We start from the raw sequence: 13,858 nt of genomic DNA on the forward strand, positions 1-13,858 counted from the left end.
CCATGAAATCTATATGTGTACCAAGTTTCATATTAATTCATGCAAGCGTATTTGATATATGGACCAAGTTTTCAGACCCTGTTCAAGAGGGCGCTGTTGAGCCCCCCTGCCACGCCCGTTTCTGAAACTTTTCACATGTCTACTGGCTAATAAGTGTTATGTGTCTGTCGAGTTTCATCCAATTTCAAGCATGTTAAGAGTCTCAAACGCATCCGAAAAGAATATTAAAATTTGATGCGTTGCCACGGCAACAGTATCTAAGATATCAATAATCCTTTCACAGGTCTACATCTGCCGTGTGTTTACATTATACACATAAAGTTTGAAGCAAATCGGGTAAAATTAAGAGGGTGACTTCAAAGCATTTTGAAAGGGACACACTTCCTGCTGCCAGTTGGTGGCGCTATAACTTTGACTCACAATAGTCACATCCTTGTGATCGGCCTCTTACAACAAACACACTGCGAAAGTTTCATCAAGATCAGTTAATGTATGCAGAAGTTATAACACACTTCCTGTGTACCATTATTCGCCATAAATTCGTTTCCTCGCCACAGCCAAACCGTTCGAGATATCAAAAATCCGTCCGCAATTTAGCATCCTCAATGTCTTGACTTCATGCACACCGAGTTTGGTTGTGATTGGACGAATATTCTAGGAGGAGTATTTCAAATTCCAGAGGATGCGTTTTTCAAACAACCCATAATAGTTGACTTCCTGTTGGGCTGGTGTAAAACTTAGAGCACGAAAGTTGTTCGGCCCGATGAGATCTATATGTGTACTGAGTTTCATATTATTATATGCAAGCGTGTTTGATTTATAGACCAAGTTTTCGGACACCATTCCAGGGGGCGCTGTCGAGCCCCCGTGCCACGCCCGGGTACCAGCTTCAGTCCGGCCCTGATGGCCGCAGGTTCTGATGTGTGTGCAAAATTTCAAGAGTTTTTGAGCATGTTAAGGGCCCCAAAAGTGCCCAAAAGGTTGACAAAATAATAATAATAATAATAAAATATAGCTGCGAGCAGCGATTGCGGGCCCAAGCCGGTGGCACCGCCACCCTGGTGCCTTTAGTTACACTAAAGCCACCGGGGTGGCGGTGTCACCGCCTTGGGCCCTCCATCGCTGCTCGCAGCTATATTTATTTATATATATATATATATATATATATATATATATATGTATATGTATATGTATATATATATATGTATATGTATATATATATATATATATATATATATGTATATGTATATGTATATATATATATATATATGTATATGTATATATATATATATATATATATATATATATATATATGGCGAGGCGAGGAACGGGCAGAGAAGAGCGAACGTTTTTGGGACATTCATCATATTGCATTGGTTTTCATTTCTTGTCCTCAAACCGAGCACTAATCTGTTTATTTTTAAGTCACACATTCTCCATTGATTAAAAAAGGGGTGGTGTGGCGCAATGGATAAGACACATGCCTTTGGTGTGAGAGACCTGGGTTCGAATCCACTGTGAGACACCAATGTGTCCCTGAGCAAGACACTTAACCCCTAGTTGCTCCAGAGGCGTGCGACCTCTGACATATATAGCAATTGTAAGTCGCTTTGGATAAAAGCGTCAGCTAAAATGAATAAATGTAAATGTAAGACAATCAAATGTATTTTTTAATGGTAGTATTATTTTATACAGAAATAAATAATTTATAACTCAGATGAGAATAAAGTTAGTGTTAATTAAAATTGTAAGGAAAACAAATATATTGATCTAAAATCTACTATCATTTGCTGCAAATAGGTTGACTATTTATATTTATTATTATATTTTATTACGGCTGTAATGAACCGGCTGCGATGTCAAGATTGCAATGCTGAAATGCACAGTGTGTGTGTGTGTGTGAGGCATGGGCGCGATCGAACAGTGGAAACATAAAAACATAGGCTACTCCGTCGGTTTGTTCATACAGGACATCATTTAAACTGCACTGTGTTTACTTATATTTATGTACACTCGCAATAAAACACAACATTGTGCTTTTGTAAAAAAAACATTCAAGCAATCCCACCCCCGAAATGGCGCTATTTTTTAATGAAACTAAAATGCTCACGGCTGCATGGGCAATAACGCGTCTACAGCGAGGAACGAGCAGAACAGAGTGAATGTTTTTTAGTTCATTCCTACTGGACGTCCGTATTTCACTTTCGCTTTTAAAGGGATACTCCACTTTAAAATGAAAATTCTGTCATCATATACTCACCCTCATGTTGTTTTAATCCTTTATGAATTTCTTTCTTCTGCTGAACAGAAAGGAAGATATTTAGGAGAATGTCAGTAACCAGACAGTTTCTGATCCCATTGACTTCCATAGTAGGAAAAAAATGTATACTATGGAAGTCAATGAGACCAGAAACTGTCTGGTTACTGACATTCTTCTAAATATCTTCCTTTCTGTTCAGCAGAAGAAAGAAATTAATAAAGGATTGAAACAACATGAGGGTGAGTATTTGATGACAGAATTTTCAATTTAAAGTGGAGTATCCCTTTAAGTTAGCGATTTAAAAGCCCCCGCCGCGGTGTCACACATCGATTAACCAGTGGGAAAAAATTCTCAGTCACATCGCTATTATATTTATATATAAATACAATATACAATGGGCCTACCTGATTTTGAACACAAGAGGGCAGTATAGCCCTATGTATGACTTTTTTTTTTACTAAATAGCGCATTCTGGCTGATTTTAAACTTGTACATAATTCTTGAATTGAAAAAAACTGAATAAACCCAAAACTAGTTCTGTTTCGGTTTAGTTCTGATATTTGTATAATTTTATATAAAAATAAATGGTGTATAATTAAATTTTAAGAAGATATGAGATGTTTTCTGATTCCTTTTTTGACATTATTTTAATCCCTCGCCATGTCAAAACCGTTTGAAATATTTAATATCCGTTCACAATTTAGCATCTTTAATGTATTTTCATCGTGTTAAAAAAGTTTGGTGTGAATAAAAAAAAAAACACTTAGCAGGAGTGGGTAAAAAGCAGAGGCTGAATTTGCTAATAAATCCACATTCAAACCAAAATATCTGACTTCCTATTGGTCGAAGCTAATAACTGTATATTAGAAAGTTGTCCGGCTCGATGAGACCAATGTACGTACTGATTTTTGTAACTGTGGGTAAAACTAACCCCCCCACTTTTGTCAAAAGCATTTTGAAAGTGACACACTTCCTGCTGCCAGTTGGTGGCGCTATAACTTTGACTCACAATAGTTACATCCATCTGATCGGCCTCTTACCACGAACACACTGATGAAGTTTCATCAAGATCAGTTAATGTATGCAGAAGTTATTCCACTTCGTGTTTCTCTTTTCTCGCCATAAATTCGTTTCCTCGCCACGGCCAAACCGTTCGAGATATCAAAAATCCGTCCGCAATTTAGAATCCTCAATGTCTTGACTTCAGGCACACCGAGTTTGGTGGGGATTGGATGAATTCTCTAGGAGGAGTACTTCGCATTCCACAGCAAGCGTTTTCCAAACAACCCATAATAGCCGACTTCCTGTTGGGCTGGCGTAAAACTTGACCAGGGGAGGGTTGTTCGGCCCGATGAGATCTATATGTGTACCGAGTTTCATATTAATTCATGCAAGCGTGTTTGATCTATGGACCAAGTTTTCGGACCCAATTCAAGGGGGCGCTGTTGACCCCCCCTGCCACGCCCGGGTACCAGCTTCAGCCCGGCCCTGATGGCCGCAGGTTCTGACCTGTGTGCAAAGTTTCAAGAGTTTTTGAGCACGTTAAGGACCCCAAAAGCCCCTGAAACCTTGAAAAACTCAATAAAAGCAATAAACAAATCCCCCCCTCCCCTCACACACACAGAGACACAGAGAGAGGGAGAGAAAATTCTTCAGAAAATCCACATTCAAACCAAAATATCTCTCTTCCTGTTGGTTGGAGAAAGTTCATGTAAATTAGAAAGTTGTCCGTCTTGATGAGAACAATACACATACCAAGTTTTGTTGCTGTTGATAAAACTAACCCCCCCACTTATGACTAAAGGTGGCGCTACTGAGCCCCTCACCACGCCCGTTTCTGAAACTTTGCACATGTCTACGGGCTAATAAATGTGATGTGTCTGTCGAGTTTCATCCAATTTCAAGTATGTTAAGAGTCTCAAAAGCATCAAAAAAGAATATTAAAGTTTGAAGCGTTGCCATGGCAACAGTATTAAAGATATCAAAAATCCTTTCACAGGTCTACATCTGCCGTGTGTTTACATTATACACATAAAGTTTGAAGCAAATCGGGTAAAAATAAGAGGGTGATTTCAAAGCATTTTGAAAGGGACACACTTCCTGCTGCCAGTTGGTGGCGCTATAACTTTGACTCACAATAGTCACATCCATGTGATCGGCCTCTTACAACGAACACACTGCTGAAGTTTAATCAAGATCAGTTAATGTATGCAGAAGTTATAACACACTTCCTGTTTCCATTATTCGCCATAAATTCGTTTCCTCGCCACGGCCAAACCGTTCGAGATATCAAAAATCCGTCCGCAATTTAGCATCCTCAATGTCTTGACTTCATGCTGACCGAGTTTGGAGCCGATTGGATGAATTCCCTAGGAGGAGTACATTAAATTCCACAGCATGCGTTTCCAAACAACCCATAATAGCCGACTTCCTGTTGGGCTGGCGTAAAACTTAGAGCACGAAAGTTGTTCGGCCCGATGAGATCTATATCTGTTCCGAGTTTCATATTATTATATGCAAGTGTGTTTGATTTATGGACAAGTGTTCGGATTCCGTTCCAGGGGGCGCTGTTGAGCCCCCCTGCCACGCCCGGGTACCAGCTTCAGCCCGGCCCTAATGGCCGCAGGTTCTGACCTGTGTGCAAAGTTTCATGAGTTTTTGAGCACGTTAAAGGCCCCAAAAGCCCCCGAACCCTTGAACAACAATAATAATAATAATAATAATAATAATAATAATAATAATAATCCTAACGAAAACAATAGGGCTCTGCGCCCTTTCAGGGCTTGGGCCCTAATAATAATAAACAGAGCAATTCCAAGAGGGTCCTCACACCATCGGTGCTCGGGCCCTAATAACCAATTTAAATCATGGTAGAGTTAAATATGTGAGGTCAGCTACGCACCCGTCACAGCATCAAAAGCCATCATACATCTTTTTGTCCAGTGATCTTGTTTTTCCTGCTTGTCTTTTCACGTGTCAGAACAATGGCCTCTTATATGTGAAATGATCAGAGAAAATGTATGTAAATAACCCTTTAAAACAGCTGGACATTTTTTCTAGTGCTCTATTTGTCAATTTAATGTAGGTATCTATACACTTCAGTTTCTATGAATATTGTTACTTTATATAGCAGTTATATTTTTATTTCTACCTTTTTTTTTTCATTAAAGCAGAACTCGGCAACTCTAGCGAACTCTAGTCACTTCTTCGCTGATTTTCCCTTTTGTTGTCGCATGTTTTCCCCACGAGCTCCCCCTACAGCTGTGGGAGGGTGTATATTTCACAACACGGTCGTAAAAAACTCACTTGCGGCGGCCTCCTCCCCCTCTCTACCGCTGCTCATGTGCGTTTGTTTTGATCGGAGCAAGCCAACTGTATCGTGTGGAGCTATGTCTACCGAGGTGGGTAATCTGGTAATACATCATACATGCGTGTGTGTTTATGTCGAATTGCCGTAAAGCAATTCGTGTTTCGCGCTCGTTCTCGTTCTCGCTTCTCACGAGACTTCCAATTTCTATCTTGCCGGGACGGTAGTCCCCAATTTGCAAGGTTGGTTTTCCGCCTGGGAACGCTGGGGGGAGCGGGGAAAGTCACCAATATCACCAGAACAGGTTGTTTAACCATCCAAATGATTTCTAGACAGTTTTATTAAGTTAAAAAAGTTACCAAGTTCTCCTTTAAACTCTGTGGACCCAAGAACCAAGTTAAACCAAGACATACTTGCCGAATAATTATTCCAGTCTATATGTCTAACCAGTCAGCCTACAGTCCTCAGGTGGGTGGAACTTGAAAAGCTAGCTGAAGTTTTGTAAAGTAAACATCTATGGAATTTATGTTTAATTATGTTGATCCTAAACACCTTAAACCTTAATGTACCTGCAGATTTTGCTATAACGTGTCGTTCTGTAATGACCCTTTCAGCTGAACGAAGAGCATCTTTCAGCTTACCCTTTAAAGATGAACACAAATATTACACATACACATGTATGTTGCACAAAAAGATACATGCATTTGTTTATACCTATTTGTAACTTCCTTGGCAATAAACTGGGCTGCAATACCCAAGCATTTAATAATTACATAAATAGAGCAAAATTTCTCGGCTTGGGTTGCCGTACAGCCTGTTGTAGCGGCTGTGTTTCGTGCCATTCATGTTCATTGTCCTTACACGTTGAACATATAGCCTTATCATCCGTTTGACAGAACAGCTCAATTTTCTCTCCGTGTATCTGACAAACATGTTCTCCGTCCCTCTCCTTCCTCGTGTTGTTCTCTCTCAGGTAAGACTCACAGGTGTTCCTCAGGCTCAGATTGGACACCGGTGGCTGAGGTGAAAGCTGTCGACAGACGGGACAGTTTCTGGATCTGCTCGAGGTCCAGTGATCATTAATGCACTGACGACAGAAACTGTGACCACAGCTCAATAACACCGGGTCAGTGAAGAGCTCAGTGCACACGGGACACGACAGGTCGCCCAACAGAGAGGCAGCCATGAAGACTGAGACAGAAGACGAAGATTACATTATTCCCTGAGATTGAACAATTTAAAAAAACTCATAAACAACTGAGAGAGAAAACAAAAAAGACACAACAAAGGACTTCCTCATATATGCCCAGCCTCCCATTTTGATGAGAGAGGAGGAGTTAGAGTTAGACAGCTGGATCACAATTGAAATGATAATGGGTTGAAGTAAAAGAAACAAAGAAAACATGCACATCCCTGATGCAAATGTATCCAGGGGCCCGTTCTTCGTACGTCGCTAACTCAGTTAGCTGGATTTGATTGTTGACGATTTGGCATGATCTTGGATTGTTTGGTTCTTCGACGCTCATCCTGGACTTGCTGTCATAGCAACAGGTGCGCAATCTTAAACCTGCTCGGGAGCAGGCTTATTTCATGTTAACAGGATTAGACTGCGGCTCATAAACGGAGATGATACGGGAAGTCCAGCGCAGTGCGATAGTGCACTTTCTGATATATATTTTTTTTCCTCGTGACTCATGAGATTGTCGTTTACATTATTAATTTGTTGGAAACGCACATTTATTTTCGACTTGTCGGAGTCGGGCTTTAACTACAGCACAAACTGTACCCTAAGATTAATTGCGAGTGGCTCTTTCCTTTACAATATTGGAGATGCGGAGAACTTGATGGAAAGTGCTGTTTGTCGTGTCATTCGGAGTTTACCTGGCGCTTTTAGGTTTAAAAAACAGTTTTAGTTTTTTTTGTTGTTTTTTTTTTTGGCATTTCCAAGCCACTGAAGACCCAATGTAAATCAGTTTTTTTAAGCAGCTTTTTATTTATTTTTATTTATTAGACTATAGCCTACTATTTATTAGACTATTTAAATATTTTTTTATGAAGATCATGCGATCATGACCATGCTGATTACAGTATGTCACTCAGGCTTATAGGCTAGACTGCCATCAAGGCCTCAATGAAGGGGATTATGTGAACAGAAAGGGGGTTCACAATGTAAATGTGCAGCCCAGTTACTATTGTGATTCTTAATATTCCAGATTAATAATATTATATCAAATAAAAAAAAGGCAGTTGACAAATCTTCCATATCACAAATGTGAAAGCAAAATGGTCAGGATCTGTGTATGACTTAAGAATTTTCAGAGATTCACATTTATGCACATTATTTGAAAGTGGTAAGGAAAGTTCCACAATTGAATATCAAGCTCACTGTATTACATACACTTACGCTGATCCTAACAGAACTGCATTTTTTCATAGGTGATTATGACATGTTCCTGCCTGCAGACAGGTGTTTTAAGACCCCATTCCCTGACCCAAACCAGTTACAATGCAGCTCTAGCCAGGACAAGGGCACACAATGAAATGAACTTTGGCTGACTAAAGGGAAGATTTCAGTGTCTGAAAAGTCTGAGGGTTGCACACCTGACAGGGCCTGTGACATTGTTGCATTTGCATGTGCCATATTACACAACACTGCCAAAAAAAAAAAAAAAAAATACACTTTTCATTAAATGTTTAATAAAAGACAAATATGCTTAGTTCCTTGAGTTTTATTTCAATTGTTCTTTGTAAAGAAAAGCCAGTGGTCAAGTGCCTGCAACAAGAGATATTAGACACATGCCTCATGCAACAAATAAAAGGAAAAGTTGGCTATACACTGGCCAGCTGTAGGCCTATGTCTCCTCTGTGTGTGCAGACTCTTCTGTAGGCCTTTCTGTAGATGTGGAATTCTGCAACTTATATTGCAGCCATAAAGCATACAAGTATAAATTAAGTAAAGTTCTTTTTGCACTTGCAGGTTGGCTAGTTCCTCCATATGACAGTTATCTGAGAGGGTTTATTCACTGTCCAGTGCAATGGAAACAAATGGACATTACAAAGTCTTATACTTTCTTTCCTTTGGAAAGTTAGAAAATGTCCACTTACTGCACATATTTCAGCTCCACTTTCTTGGGAACAGATACAAGTGTCGGTGTATTATGTATATTATAAAATTATGTATTATGTATAAAATGATGTATTATGTATTATGTGTAGGGTAAGTGTACCCATTAAGCCCACCAAAATCTAAGTCTAGGTTTTTTTCATAGATATTGACATAGTTTATAAGAAAAAATATTTGTTAAAATGCAAGATTAATCTCTCATTTGAAATTGTATTAATTAGTTGATGAACATTTTAGAATATAAAATTAAGATAATTTAGGAATAAAGTCAGAAGTCTGGCATGGGCTTAATTGGTACTTTTGGCACCATTTAAGCCTGCATGTGTTCGAAATAAGCCCACATCATCATTGATTCACAAAATATTAAAAAATTAAATGATTTTAAAGAAGTAAAACATCAATATATTTATTTAGTGACAGGGAAGTATAAAAAAAAAAAAAATTTGCTAATGTTTGATTAGAGCCCTGGGTATGATGGGTTGGTGTTAGTGGCCGGTGGTCTGGAGCTTTAAGTCGGCTTGACTGGAGTTGTAGCTGGAGTCAAGCTGGAAGTTTGACCGGGTGTATCTCGGGAGCCAAGCCGAGTTAGGGCTCCATACTCTGGGCTTAGGGGGGCCTCCTAGTGGGCACCCCACACAGGGAGTCTGGAGCCTTAAGCCAGCTTGGCTCCCGAGTTATGCCTGGTCAAAGGTGGAAGTTAAACTGGGTGTATCTCGGGAAGGAAGCTGAGTTGGGGCTCCAGACTCTGGGGTTTCAGAGGGTCTCCTAGTGGACCCCCCATACCGGGAGTATGCAGCCTTAGGTCGGCTTGACTCCGAGGACTGTGGGGAATATAGGGTCCCTCTGGGAGCTCTCCATGCCCGGAATATCAAGCCTTAACTCAGCTTGGCTCCCGAATTATGCCCAGTTATACATAAAGGACTTTAGGACAAAACGGGCTCTATCTCATTTTAATGAATGTGTGTAATTTGTGTGTAAGTAAGGTAAGGGTAAAAGGTTAGTAAGATAAAAGCACACAAAGACATGTTATCATTAAACACTTTCAAAAAATGTATCAAAGTTTGCAATTAGAGGGATTCCTCATTGAAACACATAAGGTGGGCTTAAATGGTTCCACAGTGAGTAATGGTGAAAAAAGACAATGTTTTCCTTTAAAAATGTAAGATATGTTTACAAATACATGCATGGAGCTTAAATATACTGTGGACTAAGTATCATAGTAATTTTCATTGTGCCCACATTGAGAAATGTTAAGTTTTTTTCATTCAAGGTTAGCTTGTGTTGGCTCTAGTTTGCATGCGTTTTGTGGCACTGTACCATTTAAGCCCATCTTTAAAAAAAGTTAATTTATAAAAGAAATCTTCTCTACAAAACAATTTATGATTTATTTATTAGTAAATTAATGTAAAATGAATCACAAAACATTTATTGTTTGCAGTTCACATGCTTAATTCTTTGGCAGTCTATCTTTCTGTAAGGCTAATGGTTTGACCTATAGAGATTAGCTTTGAACGCAAGCTAATAAAACTCATCTTTCAATTTAAAAGAAAATGATATAAAATGATTAAGTACTATTTGTTCAAACACAAAAAACAATACATTTATCTCTTATTTTACATAATATCAATGTAATTTCCAAAGAAATGGCTGAAAATTGCAGAAATGTGTTGATTTCTGAAGGGTCCAGAAACACCAAAGTTTTGGGGTGACTTTGTGTGAGGTCCCCTGAGACAGCATGCACATGGGTGGGGCTAACTCAACATTGCAAAATGTTATTGGTATGCAATAAAAAATGTCAGGGAAGTAACAAATCACTGGATTGGTTAAAATAATAAGCAGCATAAAATATTATTTTCTCTTTTTTTTAATTGATTTCAGAGTTGAAAGTGGGCTTAAAGGGTACATGGGCTTAATGGGTACACTTACCCTATTACTTTCTTGGGAACAGATACAAGTGTCGGTGTATTATGTATATTATAAAATTATGTATTATGTATAAAATTATGTATTATGTATTATGTGTATTATGTGTATTATAAAAGTGCACAAAAGAGGAAAACACAATGTCATTACAATGAACTACACTCGGGAAAAATGGGATCAATAACTCATGGCATAATATTTTTACATTAACATAAGTTTATCAGTTTTCACTTTCACAAGTCAAAGCAATTCATCATTACTCAAGATTTAACAGTTGAAATGACTATACGGCCTTAATTTAATGCAGCAAAAATTATTTTACAGTGTAGGCTACTAAGATCTTTTTTTTTCTCAGCCTTTTTCTTGGTTGCTTTTATAAACAGACAACCATTTATTTAACAGTGCCTTTTATAAAAGAGACTATATAACAAAAAATTACCATTATGTAGAATATTTTTGTACTTCACTTTTATTAGTTCCCATGTTCTAGTGTGGTGACTCTGACATTACAATGAACAAAGTAATTATGCAATTATTAAAATACAAAAATATAGGCTAATAAATATATTATAGGATAAATATATTATATAAATATAGGCTGATAAAAACATCTAACATGGCCACTTCTAACGGATTTAAATTGTCTGCTACTTTTTGCCAGCCCTCTCTCCTGGCTTTTGCAGACTTTGGGCTGGCGTTTTAATTAAACATTAAAATTCCGAATAAACTTCGACTATTAGTTCTTGCTCTGCGTAGGAGAAAAACTGAGCGCGCTCTTTGGCCACGCTGAGCAGCCAATAGCAGCGTTGCTGATCAATGTTTCTACTATCGATACATATCCCCTTTTAACCAGCGCATGAACGCGCAATTATCTCAGATAACTCAATCCAGCGATACTAATCATATCCGGCAAGTGTGTTCGAAGAACCGAGTTAGCCAGATCATGATTCGCACGATGATATCATCTTGGATGTGTCATTTGATCTCGGATGTAATAAGCAACGTACGAAGAACGGGCCCCAGATGATGTTGGTTTGTTATTGATGATAACAACATAATCATCACCTAGATTCAGTATGCAGTCTTTGTGTGGTGTTGTTCATTTTATATTTTAAGTTTGATTATACAGTATGAAATCCAGCAGTGTCATCATCATCTATGAAGGATTTTAAATGAATAATAAGACACAAACATTTGAACTGCTGTGATATTTAGACACAAAGAGATCACTGTGAGATCAAATTGTTGACTGGGTAGCAATGTTGATTGTTAACAGTTTGCTACAAAAATTTGTGCAAAGCGTTATGGGACGTAGGAAAAAGGTGGATATTATTTAAAAGCTTGAACGCTCAAGCGTGGGCGAGGCAGAAAAAAAATAAATAAATAAATAAATTATTAAGGGTTAGTTCACCCAAAAATGAAAATTCTGTCAGTAATTACTCACCCTCATGCTGTTCCAACTCCGTAAGACTTTCGTTCATCTTCAGAACACAAAGTAAAATATTTTTGATTAAATCTGAGAGCTGTCTCACTCCTCCATAGGCTTCTAAGGCATTATAACTTGCTGGCCCAGAAAATGCATTCAAGACATCGTTAATATAGTCCAAGTGACTATAGTGGCTCAATCTTAAGTTTATAAAGCGAAGAGAATACTTTTTGTGCACAAAAAATAAATAAAAATAACAACTTTATTCCACTATTCATTTCCTTCTCTCTGGGCCTCGAGTTTTTTCACGTAGTGTAACTGCGCAGCGCTTCTGTGTTATACGTCACACGCATCACACACGACCAGCGTCGGCCAATAGTGAGCCTACGTGTGACGTACAACACAGATGCGCTGCGCAGTTATACGACGTGAAAAAACTTTTCTTTTGTAATTTGTGTTCCGAAGATGAACGAAGAGTCTTACGTGGTTGGAACAACATGAGGGTGAGTAATTACTGACAGAATTTTAATTTTTGGGTGAACTAACCTTTTAAGAGAAAGAGAAAGCGAAACACTTAAACGAAGCACAAGGGTCTAGAATCACTCCTGAAGGCTGGTAAAGGTCTGGCTATGCGAGAAAATAAAACTAGTTAAGGCTATTTCAGCAGCTGTGAATAAATAATGCAGACTTGAATTGAGTTCATTTGTTTTGACAATAAAATAATGTTTATCTCTATGGTTTTAAACTCATAATGGTTCTAAAATATCCCGTATAGCAGAAGCCTGTTTATGTTATACATTGTAACAAAGAACGTATGAATTTCTCACACAATAGACAGCATTTAAATACCCAATGTTTTAGCTTGAATGTCCGAAAGTTTTCTTTCTTCATTGACTTTTGACCCCCGTCCAGCAGCAGAGACTCCAACAACACATCCATTCAGGACATGAGAGAGGAACCAATGAAGAATGAAAACAGACTGAGAATCAGAAAGACACATGAAATAGAGGAGAGCAGACTGTGTGTGAGTGTGTGACGTCTGCTTTAAACACACACTAATCACTGCATCATCTCAATGTTTAGTGTCTGAATCTCTCAATCCTCAATCTGAACTTTACAGATGTATCATGAAAGACGGAGAATGTGGTTAAATGTGCACAGATTTATTGAACAAAACCAGTAACCCAGTGTTACACCGTGTAGGAGCCTAAATGCAGTTAACTGATAAATAATTTTAATTTACGCGTTAAATAGTAATTTACATGATTCAGTTATGTGGAGGAAATTGAAGGAAATACTTACAGTATTTACAGGTTGATGCAGTTAATATTTACAGTAATGCAAGGAGTTAATTGTGTAATTATCTAAAATGTGTGTGGATAATTTAGAGTGCATTTATATTACATTGGTGATATTTTGGGAATAGAGGACTGTTATCGCATTTTTACCTTTAACTGCATGCACCTTTAATTGCTTGGAATACTCTTTTGAGAGTTATCTGAGTGAACAGTCAGGCAAGCAGAGCCACACAGTTTTTTGACCATTTTTCTCTCTCTCCCCCTTTTTTGTCGTTAATTAATCATTTTTATTTTCTGTAATATTCCTGTGCTGATGTTTTGTTTGCTGAGAAAACGGATATATTTTTTCACGAGTGGTTCTGTGGATTTATTGATGTGGATTCTGGGGAGTGGACAAATTGTCAAGCTAGGGCTTAATTCAGTGGAAACCTACATTTTAGTAAAAAAAAACTCGCTCTGCACGGATTATTGGACTTTGGAATGGCCTGACTCGAGACAAAGGACAGAAGGAGGAAACTTT

The sequence above is a fragment of the Rutilus rutilus genome, assembly GCF_951802725.1.
Source record: "Rutilus rutilus genome assembly, chromosome: 2".
Taxonomy (NCBI): domain Eukaryota; kingdom Metazoa; phylum Chordata; class Actinopteri; order Cypriniformes; family Leuciscidae; genus Rutilus; species Rutilus rutilus.